The sequence below is a fragment of the Mus caroli genome, unplaced genomic scaffold (assembly GCF_978045245.1).
Source record: "Mus caroli unplaced genomic scaffold, Mus_caroli_1 scaffold_9, whole genome shotgun sequence".
Taxonomy (NCBI): Eukaryota; Metazoa; Chordata; class Mammalia; order Rodentia; family Muridae; genus Mus; species Mus caroli.
The window spans coordinates 110,791,468-110,814,623 of NW_028227264.1; the positions used below are offsets into that span (position 1 = coordinate 110,791,468).

Below are 23,156 nucleotides of genomic sequence, written 5' to 3' on the forward strand. Positions count from 1 at the left end.
GAGGGGAGGGGAGACCAAAATCAGGATATATTATTTGATAAAAGAATCTATTTTCAATGAAAGGAAAACAAACCAACCAACCCACGAAATATGAGACAGGCAGACACACACACACACACACACACACACACGCACGCACGCACACCAGAGAGGAGAGAGAGAGAGAGAGAGAGAGAGAGAGAGAATCTAGGCTCAAGCAGGGTTATTGAATAGCAGTTAATGAAGGTGCTGACAGGAGTCTGTGGTGAGAGTTTGACTTTCTTTAAGCCCATCTATGTTATGTGGCTATGGTCTTGTTTTGATCCCAAGTGTGGGATAAGAGGCTACCTCAGAGCAAACATGGAGGCAGGTATCACGGATCTCCGAAACAAGCTCAAAGAGTGTGAAAAATGTCGACTGAAAGCCGTGCGGTTCACCTTACAGCCAGTGCAGAGGCAACCCGGAGGGGAGAAGCAATCGGATAAAGATCATGAAGAGATTATGGCAGCTGAAAACTGTAACCGAGAGAAGTGGAGCTCAAGAGTCGGGCGTCGGACGGTCCAAGGTGTGAATGCGAAGCTGGGTAACATCAATGGATAATGCAGCCAGTCAGAAAAAAATCTCAAAGTGGAATTAGATGAGCTTAGTGAAGCAGAAGCCGGATCACCAAGAGGAACTTCTCTCTCATGAGTCGGAAGAACTCCAGCTAATGTCCGAGCATCGTGGGCTCTATAGCGCGTCCTCTGAGAGACTGGCTCTTCAGACTGAGCCAACTGAAGCAGAAGGTGTGAAGAAGTGAAGGAGCTGCAGTACAAACTAGAGCAACTAGAGTGCTTCAGTATTCCCTCTGCACCAGACAGACCAGTTTAGAGGGGAAAACTGAGTGAGAGAAGGAAGCGGTATCCTGTTATAATGCCCGGGAGAAAGCTTGATAGGTTCAGCTGGGTCGTGAACTTCAGGAGGCCTTGGAACCCAACAGCAAACTCTGTACGCAGAGGTGGGGGGGATGGAAGGATGGCGGTGGAACGCCCGCTCAGCTTGATGAAAGTCAAATATCAGTCACCCAAGAAGCAAAATGCATTCCCTTCACCAGAGAGCGGATGAGCTGCAGGAAGTTACAAATCTCCTCATTGCTGCGGACGAGGGGATCTTAGACGGAATGTGAGCAGCAGGAACGGTTGTCTGCTGCTCACAGACACATTGGAACAGAAGAATGGTGAAATAAAACGCCTCTTACGTGAAGTTAGTAATCTGGGGAAATTTAAGAATTTATATGAAAGTATGGAATCTAAGCCTTCCACACCAGGCAACCCTTATACCCTAGAAGACATCACCTATTATGCAGACATACTTCAGCTAAAGCTTGATAAACTAAACAAAGAAAATGAAGAAGGCACAAGAGGCAAACTGTCCATATGGAGACTGAAGACATTATCTGAGAGCCAGCTGGCCCCGGATATTGAGCGGAAACTGTTTGCAAAATGAAAGACCTGCAACTTTCAGAAAGTGAAACTGTGAAACTGAGCGCTAAGCTAGATGAATCAAAGCTGAAGTAGGAACCCAAAGAGACCATTGAATAGCTGTACTCCAAAGAGGTGTGTGTGTGTGGGGGGGTGCTGCCATTGAATATAAGCACCCCAGAAGAAATAGCTGCTGCCATTGCCATTGGAGAAAAAAGTTTCTAGACCCCCACCACCAACAACAACTTCAGTGAGAGGAGAAGGAGTCCTGTCTTGTAGAATGATGCCATTTGGTGGCCTTAAGAGCTTGTGATAAAGTTGAGGAGCCTGGGAAAAGATCCACTTCATTTACTAAGTTAATATAAGGCTCTGGAGAAGACCTCAGAGATTTCTGAGACTGGTTTCAGCTGGAAACAAACCAGAATCAGGTGTTGACAGAGACTTTGGTGTTCGAGAGTTATTAGACTGTTAAAGGCACAAGCAGCCCCAATGGATGAGTGGATAAGAGGCACAACTGATATTGGCTCTCACGAGCATCATGCCAATACCATAGGACAAGCGAAAGCTAGAGGTCTCTGATATCAGAATACCTGGTACTCTAATTGCTGTGAATTCAGTCATTTGCAAAGAAATTAAAAGGCAAAAAGTCTCAGAGCTCAAAATGTCAGGTGCATTAATTCTGAGGATGTCTTAGGGTTTTACCGCTGTGAAGAGACACTGTGACCAAGGCAACTCTTATAAAGGAAAACATTTATAATGTGGGGCTGGCTTACAGTTTCAGAGGTTTAGTCCATTATCGTCATGGCAGGAAACATGGCAGCCTGCAGGCAGACATGGTGCTAGAGGAGCTGACAGCTCTACATCTTGTTTTGAACGCTGCCAGGAGGAGGGTTCCTACACTGGTAGAGCTTGGGAACTAGCAGCCCACAAAGACCACCCCCACAGTGGCACACTTTCTCCAACAAGGCCATACTCACTCCATCAGGCCATACCTCCTAACAGTATAACCTCCTAACCTGTGGGCTAAACATGCAAACACATGAGTTCATAGGGGTAGGTAAAATGGATTTAAACCATCATATTCCACTCCCTGGCCCCCAGAGGCTTGTAGCCATAACATAATGCAAAATGCATTTAGTCCAACTTCACAAGTCTCCACAGTCTATCACTGTCTCAACAATGTTGAAAAGTCCAAAGTTTAAAGATTCTTCTGAGATTCATGCAATCTCTCAACTATAATCCCCTTTAATATCAAAATTTTTTAAAAAATAGATGATATACTTCCAACATCACAGGATATACATTACCATTCCAAAATGTCATAGTGTGGAAATACTGGACTGAAGCAAGACTAAAATCCAGCTGGGCAAACTTCAAATCTGCATCTCCATGTCTGATGACCAACTCCTTTCAGCTTTGTTGGCTGCAACACAATTCTTTGTCTTGGGCTGGTTCCACTCCCTGTTAGCAGCTTTCCCCAGCCTTTGGCATCTTGGTGTAAAGTATGTTGGATATTGTTTAATTTTCCCCAGGAAGTGATTAAAATGTCAAGTTCCAATGATAAACAGTACATTTCTTTTTTGCCTGTTTCAGATGAGATTAAAGAAACAACTTCAAAAAACAAATGTAGGTGTCTGGGAAAATGGCTCAGTTATTAAGAGCAATAGTTGCTGTTGGTATCAGGACCTCTAACATCACATCTAGGCGACAGTGCCAAAGCAACAGCCACCATATTCCCAGAATCCACTTGGCTCACCTCCCACCTTTACCTGTGGCTACAACACTATCCATATATAAAAAGGATCTGATCTCCCTCTCTCTTTCTCCTTCTTTTTCCATCTTGCTCTTTTCTCTCTCAGTGATCTTTTTTTTTTTTTTTTTTGGTTTTTCGAGACAGGGTTTCTCTGTATAGCCCTGGCTGTCCTGGAACTCACTCTGTAGACCAGGCAGGCTGGCCTCGAACTCAGAAATCGGCCTGCCTCTGCCTCCCAAGTGCTGGGTCTAAAGGTGTGCGCCACCATGCCCAGTTTCACCCTTTTCTCTCTCAATAAACCTCATGTGGAAGTGTTTGGCCTGATGTGGTCTTTCTGGAACCATGCCACAATTACAACAGTTGCTCTTTCAGGGGACCTAGGTTTGATTCTCAGCACCCACATGGTGTCTTATAACCATCTTTATCTCCAGTTCCAGGGGATCCGATGCCCTCTTCTGACTCTCATAGGCATCAGGCATGTACATGGTACATATTCACACACACATTCGCACATAAAATACTCATACACATAAAATAAATCTACAAATTTTAATTAAAACAAACGTGGGCTACAAAGCACTGTTGCAGGATTAAAATGGTTTTTTAAAATAAGATTTATTTTTACTTTTGTGTATGTGGGTATGTCTGTGTACCACATGGCACATGGTTTCAGTTCTCTCCAGGACTCCTTCAAACCTAGGGCTTTCCCTGTAACTGGGGTTTCACTTCCACCAATGGCCTTTCTCAGCCTCTCACAGTTCCAGCCCTCAGCTGCTCTCCATGACCCTTCAGTCCTGTAACTTTCACGCTAGTAGCAACCCGGAAACACACTGTCAAATTTAGCTGCGAGCTTGAGTTGCATCCGTTGTCCCCTGCGGAGCACAGCTTCTGTGTGCTAGTCCTGAAGGAAATACTTCCCTGAAGATTTCATCTGAGTGACATTGGTTGAAGGGACTCTAGCCACTTCTGGCATGGCAGACATGAATCTAGCAGGCCTGGCCTTTCTCCCCAGTTCCCTCTGCCTTGCTAAAAAGGGTTAGCTTGCATTCCTAAAGCTAGCCCCCAAGGTCTATTCCCTTATTTGGTCAATCCCTCCTCCTGAGGCTGACTACCATGGTTCAGCTCAAGGTTCAAAGTATTTAAGTCCAGCAATCAAAAGTCCCTGTTGCATCATCTAATTAACATGCCCAACTAAAATTAAACATCTCATCATAATATGGGGTTTCCCCCTTTACCTTTATAAACTGCTGTTTGCTTATGGGCTATTCCTGTCTTCTCTCTATCCAGAAGCAGTCCTTTGTCCCACTCTGGGACAAATAACTTTTCCCCCTCTCTCTTGGCCCTTTTCTCCCCTCTCCTTTGTCCCCATTCCCTTCTCCCTCTTCCCCTGTGTCTTGTCTTTGTCCCTTACCCCTGCTCTCTGTCTCTCTGGGACAAATCAACCTCCTGTAAGCTGAGAACATAATCTTGGGTATCTTGAGCCAGCTCCGAGGTTCCCTAACATTGGTCACAGTGATTTTTTTTTTTCAGCCTCAGTTAATGCTACAGCATCAGTTATCATGGTCAGGGTTTTATATCCATAGATTCTTAATTCAAAATATGACAAGAGCTGAGCAGTGGTGGCACATAACCTTTAATCCAAAACTTGGGAGGAAGGCAGAGGATCTCTGAGTTGGAGGCCAACCTGGTCTACAGAGTGAGTTCCAGGACAGCCAAGGGTACACAGAAACCCTGTCTCAAAAAACAAAACAAAAACAACAACAACAAATAACAACCCCCTCCAAAACCAACAACAACAAAAAAATCAATCAACAAACAACAAAAAACAACCAACCAAATAACAACAACAAAACCGCCACACCAAACCAAAAAAATATGACATGACTGGCCCTAATAGTTGATTCTGCAACTTCCCAAGCCAGGCCTCCTCTGTGCTGGGCCTCTCTCAATATGTTTACCGTCCAGGCTCCCACAGTGTTATTAAGCTCTGAGTGCTCACCAGTGATTTTTAGCCCAAAGTCCCAAAATCCTTATACAATCTTCCTAAAAACAACATGGTCAGGTTAATTACAGCAATATGTCACATTCCTGGTACCAATTTCTGTTCTTATTTGCTCTCTGTTGCTGTGATAAAACTCTGACCAAAATCATAACCAAACCAAAAAACCAACTTGGGGTGTGTGTGTGTGAAGAATTCATTTGGCTTACTGTGCACTGTCCGTCACATGGACTAAGGCAGGAAGTCAAGGCAGGAACTGAAGCAGAGCCCATAGCTTCTCTGCACACTAGCTTCTCCTTCAGGCTCACATTCGGCTACTTTCTTACACAACCCAGGACCATCTGTATAGCACCTCCTACAATGGGCTGGGCCCTCCTGTGTCAGTTAGCAATCTTGAAAATGCCCCATAGTCCATTGGCCAATTTGCCCGGAGCAATTCCTTAATCGAGACTCTCTTAGGCATGTCTAGATTTGTGTCAGGCTGACAAAAACTATGATACCCTAGATGGGGCTGGATTTGAACTTCCAATCCACCTGCCTCAGCCTTCTCAGTAGCTAAGATTACAAGTCTGTGCATTGCTTTGATTATGGTTATGATATTTATTCTAGTCAGCTGTGATATACGTCAGAATCACTAATTATTCATGACAAATATTAGCATTGAGATATGGAAGTGTTTGAAAGAGGTACTTACATTTGTTTTCCAACAGCTTCTTTACTTTCAATTACTTGCACTCAATTTGAAAAAAAAAAGATTTTATTTTCACTTATGTGTTTGTGAGTACAGGTACCCATGGAGTCCAGTCGTGGGTATAGGATCTCCTGGGGTTAGAGTTGCAGGCGGTTGTGAGCTACCCAGTATGGGTGCTGAGTTCTGGTTCTCTGGAAGAGCAGTAGATGCTCTTAACCATTAATTCACATCTCTAGCCTTAAAAAAATTAAAAACCCACATTTATTTTATGTGTATATGCATGTGTGTGTGTTGGTGTAAGAGAACTTATGGGAGTAGACTCTCCCCTAGTAGGTCCCAGTGATCAAACTCAGGTCTTTAGCCTAGTCACTGTGTGACTAAACTCTTGAGACTCTCCTAGTTCACCTCCCGACCTTTCTTTTCTTTTTTCTTTTTTTAAGTGAAACTAAAAAGCTACAACTAGTCTATCAGGAATCCGTGTAATCCTTAGTATACTGATGGGGGTGGGGAAGCTACCACTCCTTAATGAGTTTGTAGTCAAAAGCCTGACTCTTATCAGAACTGGCAGTGCAGTAATTTATCTAGATACATATCTAATTAGCTACGTCTCTAATGTAGGTCTCTTTATTGCTCATACCCTCTTTTACACTGCAGAAATGGCCAGATTTTCAAAGGCCAATTGGAGAAATTGGGGCTGAGGCAGAAGGGAATTAGGCAAAGCAATTTGCCTCCTTTGTTGCAATCTTCAATTTCAATTCTCAGGGTGAAAGCAAAGGAAACAGCCAAACAGCCAAGAAGGTATATTTTTCTTGTTATCTAATATTCTAGGAAAATTGTTTAAATATATTTAACTGCAGGTCACAGTAAGAAATACAATTTAAATAACAACAAGGGACATATTTTTACCCTGATTATTTGTTTTTAAATACAGGGTCTCTCTAGGAGTCTATATAGTCCTGAACTTGCTATGTAGAAAGAACAATCTAGTCTTAAACTCTAAAGAGATGGGCTGTTATGGCCAGCTAGTCACCAGGTAAGTTTTTTAAAAGATTTATTTTATGTGTATGGGTGTTTTGCTTGCATGTGCATGCCCTGTGCCTGAGGGGGTCAGAAGAGGTGGGATTTCCTGGACCCACCAGCCAGCACATGGGTGCTGGGAATAGAAACCAGGACCTGCAAGAACAAGTACTCTTGACCTTTCTGCCTCATCTCTCCAGCCTCCCACGAACTGATTATTGCTTGGTTTAGATGTTATGCATTCTTATCTTTTAGATTATATCCCATTAAAACCCAATTCACTAAAAATGACATTGGCTTTTGTTAGTCTGGAAAAAAAAAACAACATTGCTTCAGATAAGTGACATTTCAATCTGCTAATAAACTGGAATGTCACCACCATCACATAGCAATGTTCCCTGCCGTGCACTGCCTCAGCACTCAGAAAGGAGAGAGCCAGGCAGCTCTCTGTGAGTTTGAGACCAGCATGGTCTACAGAAGGAGTTCCAGGACATCTAGGGTTACACAGAGAAACCCTGTCTCTTTGAAATAAAAAACAAAAACAAAAAACAATCAAGCAAGAAAACCAAACAAACCAAGAAAACAATAAACTTCCCTTATGTTTATGTAAAATACAAATATAATTTCTTAGGTTTCTTAACAGAAGAATGTGGCAGAATCTTTCCCTCATTGGAACAGTCCTTCATGACAAAATCTAATTGTTTTTCAAACGTTAACATAGCTGCGTCAAGATGTGTCTTAAAGATCAGCGGCCTGGCATTATTTAACTGAGCAGTAAATTGCTCTTTCTTTGGGCGACAAAATGGCCACGTCTGCAAATTTTTTAGAGCTGCTATGAAATACATCAGTAACAGGCAGAATCCTATGGCCTACTTAAGTATCCAAACGATCAGAATGTCATCTGATTTCCTGTCAAGAAATGTAATGGAAATTGTGTAAAGTTAAAAAAAAAAAAATTCTTGGTTCCAGAGTAGAAGGATAAAGGAATAAGGAATTGAATTTTTATCGCAGAGAACGGCCTTGTTAGAGGCAGCTCAGTCCTCTTTCTGCACTGTTAGGTAGCTTTTCTCTTCTTCTGTATTGTAACTGGCTTTCTTCCAGTGATGAGTTCTGCCCCTTTCCTCTCCACAGGATGGGGAGGGATTCCTGGGGTCATGGTTAAAATAACAAAAATCAAAAAAGCCAAGAGTTGAGGTACAAAACAACAACAAAATCCGAAGAGTTAAATCAGGCTTTCTGTTCAAATTGAGAGGTACTATCAACTTGCCACGTCCCTAAAACCGTCACCAACCTCACTGTAAAACTTCATGACTGTAAAATCTGGCACCCAGGATTCTGAACACGACTAGGAACAATAACAAGAAAGCCTGCTAGGCTATTTTCATCCCAGCGTGACTGAAGTCTACATCTCAAACCTCCTGTGAGGCCAACAGCTAATGAGACACCACAGTGAACGTGTCATTGGAACTTAGGCAGCAGGGGCTCCTGACTGCTTCTCCAGCCCCAATTTCTCCTGGCAGCCTCCTCTGTGGACCCCGGCCGGAGGTCGGGAGGCGGGTCCTGCCCAGCGAGCGCTTCAGAGACCTGCGGGTAGCCGGCTGGCCCTCCACCCCAAGGCTTCCTGAGAAGGAACCTCGAGGGCAGGGAGGGGAGGGGAGGGGAGGTGACAGGACGGCTCGCCATCACCACGAGCTGCCAGCAGCTGCCTCTGCGCGCCCGCCCAGCAGAAGCTACCCGGGGACCGCCTCCTTGCGGCGTCACGTGACGGGAAGGGGGCGTGCCCGGGCCCGGGCTGGGGGCGGGGCTGCGAGAGGGGCGGGCCTTGGGATGTGAAGGCTGGCGGCGGCTCGCGCGCGGCGCCCAGAAAGGCGGTGTCAGGGCGGATGACAGCATTCTGCTGCGACGCGCTCCCAGCTGGGCGGCGGTGGTAGCGGCAGCGGCAGCCGGGGCGGCAGCGGCGTTCGACTCAGCCACCGCCGAGAGCCGTAGCGGTAGAGAAGGAAGAGGTTCCGCCCTGGCCCGCGGGCGGAGGAGCCCGAGTTCGCTCGCCGCTCCGGGCCGAGCCCCCGCCGCGGCTCGCCTGTGCTCTCCGCCCCGGCTGGCTCGCAGTTCCCGCGGGCGACCGCAGCTGAGAGAAGTTGAGGAGGGGGGCTCCCACCGGACACTAGGGCCCCGGACTCCGGCGTCCCTGTGATCCCGCGGAAGCCTGCTCCCTGCGGGCCGCCTCCTCTGGGGCTCCGCATCGGTGAGTGGCGCTCAGCCCGGCGTTGGGGAGCAGCGGAGTCGTGCCTTTTGGGGAGACTGTAGTCCCTCAGTCCTACGTTCTGAGCTCGGGCTGTGGGCACTCCTGGGTACCCCGAGCCGCGAGTTCCCCTCCTGCCTCTCCTTTGTCCCTTCTGAGAGGGAGATTGGCAGGGCTGGCGGGGGTGGCGTGTTTTTTGGGGCCCGCGGTAGGTGCGTCTGCAGCGGTACAGAGCCCAGTGGGGACCTGGGATGGGGGCGGGGGCGGCTCGGCGGCGTTCCGGGTCCCGAGTGTGTCTGCCCCTCCCGAAGTTTGACAGGGCGACGCCGGGGCTCGCCGGAAGCCCCCCGCGCAGGGGGTGAAAACCTGGCGCTTTGTCGCCCCGGGCGGTTAAGGCAAGGCTTGGGGTTTTCCTGTGACAGCCCCTGAAGAGGTTGTGCGGCTCGCAGGCGGACCGCACCCGCCTTTGCAGAGACTGTCGCGGTGTTCCTTAAACCTCAGCTCCGTTGGCCTTCTTGCCACACTGGAAAAAAAGGCGGTGTCTTCGTTGCACTTTTTTTTTTTTTACGTTTTGTTTGCTGCTAAGCTGTGGAGAGTGTAATCAGGTTCCAGGGAGTTTCATATGGAGCATGCTTTTGCTTCATTGAGCAACCCACTCAAGACCGGCTGATGCGAAGCAACAGTAGATGCAGATTTTCCATTCACTAAAGTCATTTAACACTTCTTTGTGAGCGACATCTGCGTCGTGAAACATAACCTAATTTCATTTTAACTAAATGCCGTCTGAAATAAGTTAACTTGGGTTCGTCTCTAAACAGATGGGAACACTTACTTATCTGACGATAGCATATCTGCTTTCAATAACTTAATGAAGTTTGTGCCTTTTTGCTGCTGGAAGACTTAAGTAACAGTAGTGTTAGAATACCTTGGGTAGCAGGGCTTTCTTAAAAGTAATTTCACTGTAAACAACCTCAAATTAGTGCGATTAAAGGTCTTTCAAGAGAACCATTTAAAATAGTTTTTGCCTCTTGAAGAATTCCAGAGAACAATTGAGGTATAGGTAAATTGCTTGTTATGCTCTCTCTTCCCCTGGGGTTTCATCTAAATTTGATCATGCCGAGAGACTGGGATCAGTTGCTGTGCTTGCTAGAACCTGTTTTGCAGTGAGATTATTAAAATGCTGGTTTTATAAAAACAGGTTGGAGAAGGAAGGGAAAGGCCATGCAATTTAAAATGCACTCTTATTAAAAGTCCAACTAATTTCTAGCGTGTTCCTCTTTCTTTTGGGTAGCAAGTATGTCCTCTGTCTTTTGGTAGCAAGACTGACTGCAGTGTGCTTGTTCAAAGTGTTAGCAAAGGGGATAGATGAAATTTAAGGCCTTCCGAAAGCTCTTTAATTATGGAGATTACGTTGTCGCGGTCAGATTCCATGTGAACAGTTTGAGCCCCAGAGATCACAGAGGTGCCTAGAAATGCTGTTTAATTAAACCTGGACATGGTCTGCTCCTTGCATTGAGTTGTGCTCATTACTCAGTGTGTGACCTGTGCAAATGGTCTGCTCATTTAGAATCGTCATTTTTATGTGTTGCTTTTGTTTTCTGAGATAGGGTTTTGCTGTGTTGCCTAGCTGGCCATGGTATTCATTATGTAGCTCTGGCTGGCCTTGGAACTTGGCAAAATCCTTCCACATGTATTCCACTGTGCCTAGCTTTTGTTACATTTTTGGAGCTAAGAAATGTTTCTTAACACATTCATAGGATTTAGATATTTGGTAAAATGGTTTTTGCTTCTGAATTCACTTTTGGAATTGAGAGTTAAAAATATACTTTGGAGATACCCATGCAATCCTTTGAATAGACGTTTTCTTTCAGCTTACTTTGGAAATAGTGGTACAATTATGACTTACATAATGTGCCATTACACAAAGATGTTTGTTTTTAAAGGACAAATTGCAAGATTTTAGCTAAACATTGAGTGGTCTTAGTATATTTCAACCTGGTTTGGGTAATTACTAATCCACCAACGATCGATAACCTAGACAAGGAATTGATATTTAGATGTTTTGTAATATTATTCTTGAAAACTTTTACCTTATGGCAATAAGTGTCATGTTTTGATATTCTTATATCCAAAGTTGTAAACATGAATAACAGTAATCTTTGCATGCCAGACAGTCAAAAAAACAATGAATAACAATAATCTTGGGATGCCAGGCAATCAAAAGAATAAGATAAGGTCATACCTTATTCTTATAAATATGATCTGTAAATGAGCCATAAGTACAGCCTAGAGCTTCTGAGATGCTGGGTGTGGTTTTTGCTGGTGATCCTGCTCTTGGGAGATAGGGAAAGGAGGGTTACCGTGAGTTTATAGCTAACCTTGAGATCCTGTCACAAAAACAAAGAACAAAACCAAAACAAACAAACACCCCCCCCTCCAAACCCAACCAACCAACCAACAAACAACCAAAGGGGGGCGGGGGAGCGGGGGAATCCGGAAACTTCGGAGAACCCTTGAATGTAGGTGGCTGATGGAAAGGAGATAGTGAGAAGTTCTTAACTGTAGCATTGTGGTTGAAGTAGGTTCCCTGGGTGTGGGACCTTAAGAAAATAAGTGAGCTACTGGAAGGTTTCCTGGAGGGATGTGCTAACAGGTTTTAGGCTTCTACCTTCTACCTCTACTGCACACTCTCACAAAAGCATGCAATCAGATAGACTCTAGAAGACACAATTACAGGGAAGAAGTCCTTAACCTGGAACTCCATCCTTCTAAGTTTACCTGTGTAGTACTAGGTGATGTGTACTTGCCACAAAACCAATAATGCGTTTTGTTTACCAGTCAGTGAAAACTCTTCCAGTATAGCAACCATCCATATTGTTCATCAGTTACTGTATGAAGACAACAACAACAAAACCCCAAAAAACAAACCTGTAGTTCCACCCATGTGACGGGAGAACAAGAGGAGTATGTGGCAGTGCCACGCAGAGTAGATACAAGCAGTGGGATGATGAAGGGAAGCAGCCCTTTAGTCTGGCGCCTCCTTGGAGAAAGGGTTCTTTATGGTAGGCTATGGTGGAGGTCATGGACTGGTATATTCAGAGCGTGGAAGACAGAGTGAGCCAAAGTTGGACCTGGTGATACAGGCCAGTAACTCAGCTGTTTGGGAGTCTGAGATAAGGTGATCACAAGGTCAAAGCCAACCTGATTGTAGAGTGAGTGACTTCAAGATCAGCCTGAACTTGCTGACAGGATGGCTTTGCCAGCCTCATGACCTGGTGTTTTGAGTTTGATCCGTGGTGGGAGGAGACTAGCAGCTCCTTTAAGTTGTCCTCTGATCACCATACACAGTCTCTGTGACCCATCCCCTATAAATTAATGAATAAATGCAAACTAAGAGAGAGGGCTGCCAGAGTAACTTCCAGTGGAGAGCTGTAAGTTAACCCCACCCAGCACTTGGAGGCAGAGGCAGGTGAATCTCTTGAGTTCATGGCAAAAATGAAAAGACAAGAAAAAAGGAAGCTAAAAATCGTGTTGGGAATGGATGTAGCTTAAACAAAACAACCATGTTTCAGTCAACAAAACAAACGTTAAACAGTGTCACAAATAAGCACAGACGTTTTTATCTTTTGTTACATTAGCAAGAACTTTTCTTCTCCCATCCCAGTGCTTACCTCCCCCAAGATAAAAATTCTACACTTTTTGTTCAAACAAACAAACAAACAAACAAAAAAACCCCAAAAAACCAACCAAACAACAACAACAACAAAAAAAACCCCACAAAAGTGAGAATACAGTCAGGCTTGGAGGCACATGCTTTTAATCCAAGGCAGAGGCAAGGCAGAGGCAAGGCAGAGGCAAGGCAGAGGCAAGCCTGAGTTCAAGGCCATCCTCCGCTACAGAGTTCCTGGATAGCCAGGGCTACATAGAGAAACTCTGTCTTGAAAAAACAAGCAAAACACAAAGTGAAAATACAGAGTACTTCAGTTTTTCGGAATGGCAATATTACAGTTACAGAGGGAAGTTTGAGTATATCTCAAACAAGTAATGGGCCCTGCAGCAAGTTACTGGCCTTGCTTTCTCATTTGTAGAGTGGGATGCTATCCTTACCTTATGTGGTGGTTTGGAGAATGCAATTACATGTGTTTTCATCTGCCTACCTCAAGATTTAGCATGTGGAGAAATTTCAACAATTATAAAATTATGTGAAATTTTTTCTTTGCATCTAGATCTTTAAATACTGTTTTGGTTCAGTTGTCATTAATTTGAATTTAGGGCCTTGCATATATTAGGTAAGTGCTCTGTCACTATTAGTGGACTACTTAGGCCATTTTTCCCAAGTTCTCATATTTTACTTTCTTTACCTAATTGACTCATGGTAATATGCTTTTAGATTCATAGTTTTCTGTCTGTGTCTGTCTCCTCCTAAATTCTCATGTAGTCAGGTTTGACACTGAATTCCTTATCCTCCAGTTTGGTCTTGTTGCTACAGGAATGCCCATTCATTCCCCAAAGGTAGTTTTTGTTTGTGTAAAACGTACTGTTGTAGTGTTTTCTGCCGGGCAGTGGTGGCGCACACCTTTAATCCCAGCACTTGGGAAGCAGAGGCAGATGGGTTTCTGAGTTTGAGGCCAGCCTGGTCTACAGAGTGAGTTCCAGGACAGCCAGGGCTACACAGAGAAACCCTGTATCAAAAAACAAAACAAAACCAAACAAAAGACGAAACAACAACAACAAAACCCTTAGTGTTTTCTGATAGAAGTGAATCTTAATTGTATTAGTGACCCTTGTCACAGATTACAAGGAATGCTGGGTTCCTCAGAATCGTGAAGCTCCAGTACCCATTGGTTCTCTGTGACGCTCAGAGCTTCATTCCTCTCTCTCTGGATCTGAGCAGCATTCTGGTGCATATAAGATGCTTGAGGTAGACTGTGAGTTTTGAAATGATAGAGGCTGCTTACCACAAATCTGTTTTAACCAGGAGTGGCAGAAAGTCTGATTCTTTTGGCTTGTCTTTCTTGTAAAATTAAAAAGAATTGTTTCATTAAGTGCACATGAGTATAGGTGCCCATGGAGACCAGAAAGGGGACATCAGTGCCCTCGATCTGGAAGGCTGGGCTAAGTCACCTCACATGGGTGTTGTGAGCCAAACTTGGGCCCCGGAAGAGCAGCAAGTGCTATAACTGCTGAGCCATCCCTCCAACCCCTAAAATTTACTTTAAAAGAAGTTACCTTTATCATCATACTTTTCTGTCCATTGTTTTTGAAACAGACAAAAAGCCAAGGAGTTTTCAAATAGCATTCTCTACTTGTAGAGATATAGATGGGTGTAAACCATGAGGATGGTTACTTTCTGTCTTATTTTAGAATTCAGAAGTTTTGGAGTTGACTGATAGGCCTCTCCAACATTTCTCTCCACATGTGCTTGTGTGTACAGGCGTATTTGTATGTACTTGGGTGTACATGCCAGTGTTGTGCTTGCTGAGTAGGCTAAACTGGCTAGCTGGCCAGTGAGTTTCAGGTATGACCCTAATTCTCCTTTCCCAGTCCTGGGACTGTACATGTAGGCCTCTGTCTGGCTTTTTACACATGGCCAGGAGAGTGAACTCATGTACCAAATGCATGCGCATGAGCAGTAGTTATCAGATGTCACAGTTTCTTGCAAAGAATCCAAGGCCTTTATAAATTACGGAATGTCTAGTGGGAGTGCCACCCCTCTGGGAGAGAGGAGCTGATGTAAGCAGTATTTTGAATGAGGTTGGAAGCTGGTGACAAGAGGGCATGGATACATTGTTCAAGTGAGAAGGTGGGGACTGAAAGAAACCAGGTGTGCGAAGTGTATACTTTTGTGTCTTGTGGCTATTCTATTATTGAAGATGAGCAGTTCAGAAGCTAAGAAAAACAGCACTGTGCATTGTAGTGTGGCTTTTGTAATAATACTGTGTGGATACAAATATTGGCAGCAATGGATTCTCTTATCACCATCATTTTAGACATGTAAAGAAACAGAGTAGCATTGACTTGGTGCCAGACTGTAAGTTCAGAACTACTTATTGTTTCTGGCCGACAGGGGTGGCCACAGGGAAGAAAATGCAGCTGTAGGCTGAATTGACAGGCTGAAAGGGAAAGTGTGTAGAGGCCCGGCACAGAACCTGTGGGCTTCTCAGTTCTCACTTAGTAGAGAAGAGACGTTACTAGAAACTGAAATAAACAGAAATTAGCAGTAGAAGCTAGCTAGTTTGTGCCGAGGCTGCTGTTAGGAGGGGTGAGACCATACTGAAGAGGGATAGGAAGGGCAGGTGCAGTTCATTGCTTACCACAGTCTTCCTTCCTCTCTGTCATCAGGTGGGTGTGGTGGATGTGCTGTGCTGTCACGGCTGGATTGAAATGACGGAGGAGTGGGTGTCCTTTCTTTACCTTTTCTTCCAGTTGTAGAGTCAAGTCTGAAGGCTGGAGGTCTTATGGGGAAGTAGACATAGGTTCAAAGGATCTAGAGTCCCTAGATTAGGGGTAGATTGTTCGGGAGATAGCTCAGTTGGTAAAATGCTTGCAAGGTCCTGCTGCTTAGGTAGCTGGTTCATGCTTGTGCAAGCATGAGGTCCTGAGGTAGGTTACAGGTGAATGCCTGGGCTCACTGGTCGGCTAACCTCACCTAATCAGGAAGCCCCACGGCTTAGGAAACCGTCTCAGAAAACCTAGGTGACAGTGCATGAGGACTAACACTCAAGGTTAGTCTCTGGCCTCCACACAGAAGTGCATCCATGGGCGCCTGCACACACACTTATAACTTGGCACCACATGGACACACACCTGTTCTCTAAGTAAACAAACAGGTTCCAGGTGGAAGAAAAGTGCACTAAACAGGAACACGCCACAGTGGACTGTAATTTTGTCTGAAGCTACTGAAAATTTGGGGTTAAGCAGCTAATGGTGTCACAGCTGCAAGCCATTGAGTAGATGAAGTGTTTGAGATCCTAAGAATATCTGTAAGAATGGTAGCTGAGGTGGGTGATGCTGAGATGCTGCTGATACAGCATGCCCAGAGTATATGCCGTGGATTCAGCGAGGGCCATTGGCCAAGCCTGAGATGCCTGTGAGGATGCTTGTTGTCCTTGAGTCTGTATTTCGATGAATGCTGATAGTATCCATGCCCATGAAAGTTTTGTCTTGTATGCAGACATTACCATAAGAACTAGGATTAGAAGAGTTCTCTTAAAGCAGAATTTCCTGCCCTGGCACGCAGTATTTCAGCTGGTAATGATTTGGTTATGCGTTCCTGCGTGTTAGAGAATGGCTTACCCCATCCCTGAACCCACTAAATTCCAGGAATACTCTCGTAATTGTAACATCTAGAAAATGTTTCGAGACATTGCTAAATGTCCCCTGGGATAGTAGAGACACTACCTTAAAGACAGAGTGAACCTGTAGAAAAGACATTTTAAGCTGTAGAAAATCCCTCTCTTTAGTTAAAGAGCTTTTCCTTCTGTTAGGGAATAGATGAGGGCTCATGGGAGGTTGTTTATGGATGTGGAGTGAAGGAAATGTGCATGGTTTTTGTAAAGGTTATAGTTTCTGTTGGATTTTTATTTATTTTTTCCTTTTGAGACAAGATCTCATTGTTGAGCTATGGCTGGCCTGTGTCGTCTAGGCAGGGCCCAGATTCCATGTGATCCTTTTGTGTACAACCGTGTCTGACTTCTGTTGAATCTTGACCCATTCTTAGTTCTATCAGTTTCATATTTAGTCTCCTTCAAACAGCTGAGCCCAAATGAAGACATTACTGAAATTTTTCATTTTTTTCTATATTTTTATGGGTACTTTGTATTTCCTATTTAAACACAGTTTCTGCTATGTAACCCTATCTCTGCATTATGTCCTGAGATTGTTTATAATTGATAAAAGCAAGTAATGTTGATACTATGACTATGTAACTATTATTTATGGCTGGTCAGGTAGTATGCATAGATTGTGATTCCTTTTCTGTAGATTTTATTATGTAGCCCTTGAGTTATTAAAAAAAAACAGTTGATAATACCAAGGTTCTGACTATTGAATTTTTTAAAAGTTTGGGTAGGACTTCCTGTTTCCCTAATTTTTTCCTTGTCCCCTCTTTTAACAGTATATGTCTCTACCCTAGCCTTCCCTATACTGCCTCCTTACTCCCATCTATTCTACTGTGCTTTCAATCTGAGTGGTCGGCCTCTAGATTAGACAGCTTGCCTTTTAGGTCTCTTCCTATAACTTTCTTCTGCTTTGTTTGCTTGTTTTCAAACAGGGTCTCTTCACTGTAGCCCAGGCTTAGCCCAACTGACCCCAAGTTGACAGCTATCCGCTCCTTCCATCCTAGGTTCTTCAGTGCTAGGAATGGGCCAGCACGTCCAGCCCTCATTTTAGAACTCTTTAATTTTTTTGCCCCTATTGTCTTGTGGAAGTATACATTCTCAGGTGTGTGTGTGTGTGTATGTGTGTCCACCTACCCATCCGTCCTTCTGTCCATCTGTCCGTCTGTGTCTAGAAGATGAGTGTTGGGAGTCCTGACTTATTGCTCTCTAACATATACCCTTGAGACAGGGTTTCAGTCTTGAATGTCTTGCTGGTTTTCATGTTAGGTTGGCTAGCTAGCAATCCCCAGTGATCTTCCTGTCTCAGTCTTCCGATTTTAGGGCCCTTCAACCCTGAGATTACCAGCCATACCATCTGGCTTCTTAGGGTGCGGGAGATCCAAATTTAGGTTCTTATTGCTGGCTCAGCAAGTGTTCTTTCCCATTGAGCTATGTCCTCAGCTCACTTTTGTTCTTTCTGAAACAGGGAATCATGTAGCCCACACTTTCCTTGAATTCACTTTACCGTTGAGGATTACTGTAAACTTTTTGTAAGACTATAATGTTAGAATCTAGCTGCTGCTCTGGCCATGGGCACAATTCACAGCCTTTCCCCTTTCACAGATAGCAACAGGCACCCTATTGAGACATTGTCTAGGTGTCTCCACCCTATTGAGACATTGTCTAGGCGTCTCTAGCTACCGGACTCCCAGGTGCCAAGATCTTTTACCTGGGGAAATGAGTTTACCTCAAAGGGCTGTTGTTTTTTGGTGGTGACACACACATCCTATATCCAGCTCTCTTCCTTGCCTCTTGCCTGGGAATCGGAGAGCTTGGCTATAGACTTGTGTTTTGAAACTACTCTATCCTCAAAAAGGAGCAGTATTATACTCAGTTGCCATTACAGCCTGAATTATAGGCATTTTCTAACTTTCTGAAATGCCTGTCTACTGCGTCCTTGGTGATGTTCTGTTTTCATTTCTCTGCTTACTTGTAGGGTTTTCTTAGGATGGTTCTGCTTATCTTTTACTTTTATCCTTGTGGTTCTTGTTCTGTCTTTAGACATTTAGAGGCTCCCTTTTGCCTCCATGCCTAGCATTTCACCCTGAGGTTAATCAACACATTTTGTTTTCTACTTACGTTGTATTAGCATCCCCAACTATCCCCCTTGGTCAATTTTTGTTTTTGTAATCATTCTTATCCATACTTAGTTTTCCATTAGATGCATGATGATTGTTGGTTGACCTAGAGTGTGCCAGGGCTGAGTGTCCTTCCCCCTGTGTTAGGTTTTCCTTTGAGTTCTAGATGATGGTGCATTGGATATCAGAGCAGTAGACTGTCCTTTAGCTGCCTTTGTTTTAGGTTAAATGAAAGGTAACTAGCTACTGGGACTGTAGGCCTTTTAAATAACAGACAGTTTTATTTGGTGTCTGTATCCCTGCCTAACTTTCATTTTCTCTTTGGGGGAAAAATACCAGAATTTGAAAGCAAAGCAAAGCAAAAAAAACCCCCCAAAAAACAAAAAACAAACAAACCCAAAAATCAAACCAACCAACCAACCAAACAATAAAAACAGAACAAACAAAAAAACTTAGGCACAGTGGGTTGAATGGTTCCAAAGCACAAGTTCTGGGTTTAATCCCAGGACCACTAAAACCAGATAGACTTGTCATTTCTGAGGAAAAACTGCTTTGAACCTACAGATTTAAGAGCTTGGTTGCTTGATTTATGCAGTATGTTAACTAATAAGGTAAGGTATTACTTATTGGCTATTTTATAGAATGTGGTAACTCACAGAGTAGTTGCTTCAAACTTTTCAACTGAAATTAATCATTTTGTGATTTTAATTATATGTAGAAGATACATTCTTGCCAAAATATTCACAAGGGCAGATGAAATGGCCCAGTGAATAAAAGAGTCCACTGTGCAAGTCTGACTGCTTGGGTTTGATCCCTAGGACACAACAGTGGAGATGAATGACTCCTGAAAGTTGTCCTCTGTCATGTATTGTGACATGTGCCACCCTGCCCCTCAAGTCCCATATAAAATAGTAATACAATGAAGCAAAGTCACTAAACTTTTTCTAACTTTGCGATTGGTCAGAATTTCTTTTAGGAATAGACGTTCAGTATAAGTCATCTTCGTCATTGCTTATTTTTGGTAACTATTCTTAATTTAAATAGTAAAAGTTGCGTTGGTTTTTCAGAGACCTTTTTTGAATTGGCATATGGAAGTGTAATTAAGTATCTTGTTTACTTACATCATAAATTAAAAATAATGAGTACTTTAGTTGTAGTAATTTACACCTAGAACTAAAACCTAGAAAAATCAAGGCCAGATGGCCAGGTTAAAAAGTCATTCTGAACCTTCCTTAAATATGAAGGAATAGAATATCAGTGATAAAGCTATGTAAGACTGTTTTGAAATAAGATTAGAGCTTGCATTTTAAACTTTGATTATTAATAGATTTTTCAGCTTAAGCCTGGATGTGAATTTGTACTTGTGGGAAACTTGGTAGCTCATTAAGTTTATTATAACTGTATGCCATACTTAGTGAATGAGGAGCATATTTATCTTTTCTAGTTCAAGTCAAAACAAGGTTAATAGTTCTTAGAAAAAACATTCAAGAAAACATAATAAATATGTAGAATCAGGTGGATTTTAACTGTAATCTATATATCATTTAATCTATATATCATTTAGTTTATAAATTGTTAATATGAGTTTATAGCAACATAACTGTGAGCACAATCCTTAAGAAGGCTGGGGTTACTCTGAGTCCCCTGTGGTAAGCCCAGGGATCCTAGTAATCCCCTTGTGCATTGCCAGCTTGAGTAGTCTCTAGAACTAAAAGTCTGGCTGGGCGTGGTGGTTCCTGCCTGTAGTAGAGCATTCAGGAGTAGAGAGAGGAGTGTCAGGAGTCACTGTGGCCAGCCTGGTTACAGAAAACCCTGTCTCAGAAAACAAAACAACAAAAACTTCGCTACTCTGCAAGGACAGGACTTGGTGTTTTTGTCTAGTCTTGTGAGCAGGGTCCCATGTACGCCTGGCTGGTCTCAAGCTCGTTCTATAGCCTTGAACTCCTGGTTTTCCTGTCTCCACTTCCCAGGTGCTGAGATGACCAGTTACAGGCCTGTGTTCCCATGCCTGGCTCGAGAACCTCTCTATGGGTAATATAAATTCTGCCACATTAGTTAGAATTCTAACCTGAGATTGCATTGTTGGTTCTGTTTCCTGTTTAGGTTGGTGCTGTGCTGATCTGGCACTGTACTTTGGAGAAAGAAGTTAGTGAATGAATTCTTTCCGCTTTAAAGATTGTCAGATTTTGCAGAACAGTTTGCAGAAGTTTGCATGATAATTATTGGTTAAATATAACTAGTGTTACATAAGTTTTGATTGTCTGGCTCGGTATAAATCCAAGCAGCTACCCCATCTGAGTGCACTCCCTAATGCAGCCTTACGTCTAAATTTAATCTTGAGAACTTTAGATGTAATGGAAGTGGGGGTTGCAGATGTGTTGGGTGGCGTGCTTGCCTGGCATTGCCAGAATCCTTGTTCAGTCCTCAGCACTGCATAAGCCAGGCCTGCGGCATATGCGTGCCTGCATAAGGAGGTAGAGGGAAGACGATGAGAAGCTCCAAGTCATCTGTGGCAGTACAGCAGGTTGCAGGTTATCTTTAGCTGGCTAGAACCCTGTTTCAAAAGCTAACAAAACCCAGACAACAACCTCCTTAGATTTATAGGTTACATTATCCCTAACTGCATGGCATTTGAATGTCAGTAGTCACTCAGTTCAGGTAATAATAATAAACAGACGTGATTACACAGGAGTCTGTGATGTCATTCTATCTTCTGATGTTGCCATTTTCCTTTTAAAACTTTCAAATGGTTGAGTTTAATGACGTATCCTCATTTCTAAGGATTAAAAGATAATAAAAATGTCTATAGTGCCCTTCTATTTTTGTTTTATCAATTTATTTGTTACTTTTTGAGACAGGGATTTGTCAGGATGGCCAGGAACTATTGTGGCACACTCTGTGGCACAGGCAAGCACTAAACTACTGCAGTCTTTTCTCAGCCTCTTGACTTTGTAATCTCCATTGTGGAGATTCCTAATAGGAAGGAGTATAGGATGCTATAAGGATTTGCTGACCTAGGGGATGAAGTGATCCAAAGAAGCTGGCATGAACTGAAGGAATAAAAAATATTTCTGGTAGGGTCTTTGCTAGGAACTGAAAGAATTCACTGTACCTGGGGGAAATGTGTGAAAAGAGTGGGTAGCAGAGAGATACTGGGGAAAAGGATTGGATCATCAGAGGCATGAGACCATTTACGAATTTAATAAGATTCTGTCTGCCTCTGACCCCTAACTCCTAGGCACCAAAGCGAGATACCATGTAGCCTGTAGACCAGGCTGCTCTCAGACTTTGCATGCAGTCAAGGATGACTTTGACTGTTTTTGAAGGATGAGAGGGAGGGTGACAGGGTGTTACTGTGTAGCCCTAGCTGGTCTAGAACTTGGTCTGTAGACCAGCTTGCCCAGGAAGCTCCCTCTGCCTCCAAAGTGCTGCGTTATCCCTGGCTTCCTTGAACTCTTGCCTCCGGCTTGTCTGGTATTATAGATGTGTATTGCCAAGCCAGCTTAAGAGTTGTCATTACTGTTTTAGGATTTCTTGGGTTCACAAGCCCATATTTATGTTCTACCTGTGAACTGCCTTGGTATGGAGCTGCTGTGTTGCTAGGGTACCCTTCATGGCCCTCTAGGCTGGTTAGACTCTTGGCTCTTTACAGGTGAGCATCTGCTCAGGGACAAGTATATCTTGTAGCTTGCTGTGCCTGGAGGAGCACTTGCATGCCCTGCACTTCATACTCTGGAGTGAACATCCAGAGATCGAGATGCACATGTGGTGTGGAAGGTGCTGGCACACTGATATTGGAGGTGTATGGGGAACAGTGCTATAAGGGGGAAGCCTTCCCCCGTCCATGAACTATCTGGATTGCTCCCTGACTGCCCTGCATCCCTACCACAGAAAGGTCAGGTACAGCTCATTGGTAGAATTCGCTGGTTGGTGTCCTCCAAGCCACATAAGACCACACACATATCAAGCAGAATCTCCCTGTCAGTTGTGGAAGTGGGAGTTACGGGGCTTGAGGAAGGCAGCTCAAATAGGGCCTGGCTGCTGCAGTCGCATCTAATTTCCTGGACCTGTCTCTACAAGACTCCGCCTAGTGACCGACAGACCATGGTCAGAAAGCACGCTCAGACCTTTTTTGGCCCTCTGTGCTACTGATTACACCTTTGCCATGTATTGGCCATCCATGATTGCAGTAGGCTGCAGTGCAAGGCCTGGATGCTTGCTGCACATCTGGGAACAAGTTCATAGAGCTGTCAGCAGGGATCATAGACAGTGAAGTGGACTGCCTCTGGAGAGTCTGAGGAAAGCTGCCCAGATTATTCCCAGTCCAGTGCTCAAAGCCCCTCACAGCTCCAGGAGCTAGGGTTCAGCCACAGCAGCATTCCCACACACATTACAACCATCCAACAGTAGTCCTGGATAGGGTCCCTCTAGTGGCCACCAAATCCAGGAGGGCTCACTGCCACCTGCTCCCTGCCTCTAGGAAGAATCTATACCTCATTTGAAGCCTGGATGGGGCTTATCTCTCCCTTGTAAGCCCTAAGAGGTCCTGCTTATCCTG

At 44.0% G+C, this 23,156-nt stretch overlaps 1 protein-coding gene and 2 pseudogenes across 2 annotated transcripts in view; all 3 read left to right on the plus strand.

Annotated features, from left to right (window-relative positions):
• Positions 1-339: 339 nt before the first annotated feature.
• LOC110304057 (protein Spindly pseudogene) lies at positions 340-1,559 on the plus strand (annotated as a pseudogene).
• A 7,190-nt stretch (positions 1,560-8,749) lies between these two features.
• Positions 8,750-23,156, plus strand: part of Osbpl8 (oxysterol binding protein like 8) — a 136,868-nt gene continuing 122,461 nt past the window's right edge. For both annotated transcript variants that reach the window (XM_021173759.3, XM_029482543.2), the window contains exon 1: positions 8,750-9,144. The gene's annotated coding sequence lies outside the window, so the exon portion shown is untranslated. The remainder of the gene's footprint in view (positions 9,145-23,156) is intronic.
• LOC147002758 (G1/S-specific cyclin-D3 pseudogene) lies at positions 9,158-23,018 on the plus strand (annotated as a pseudogene).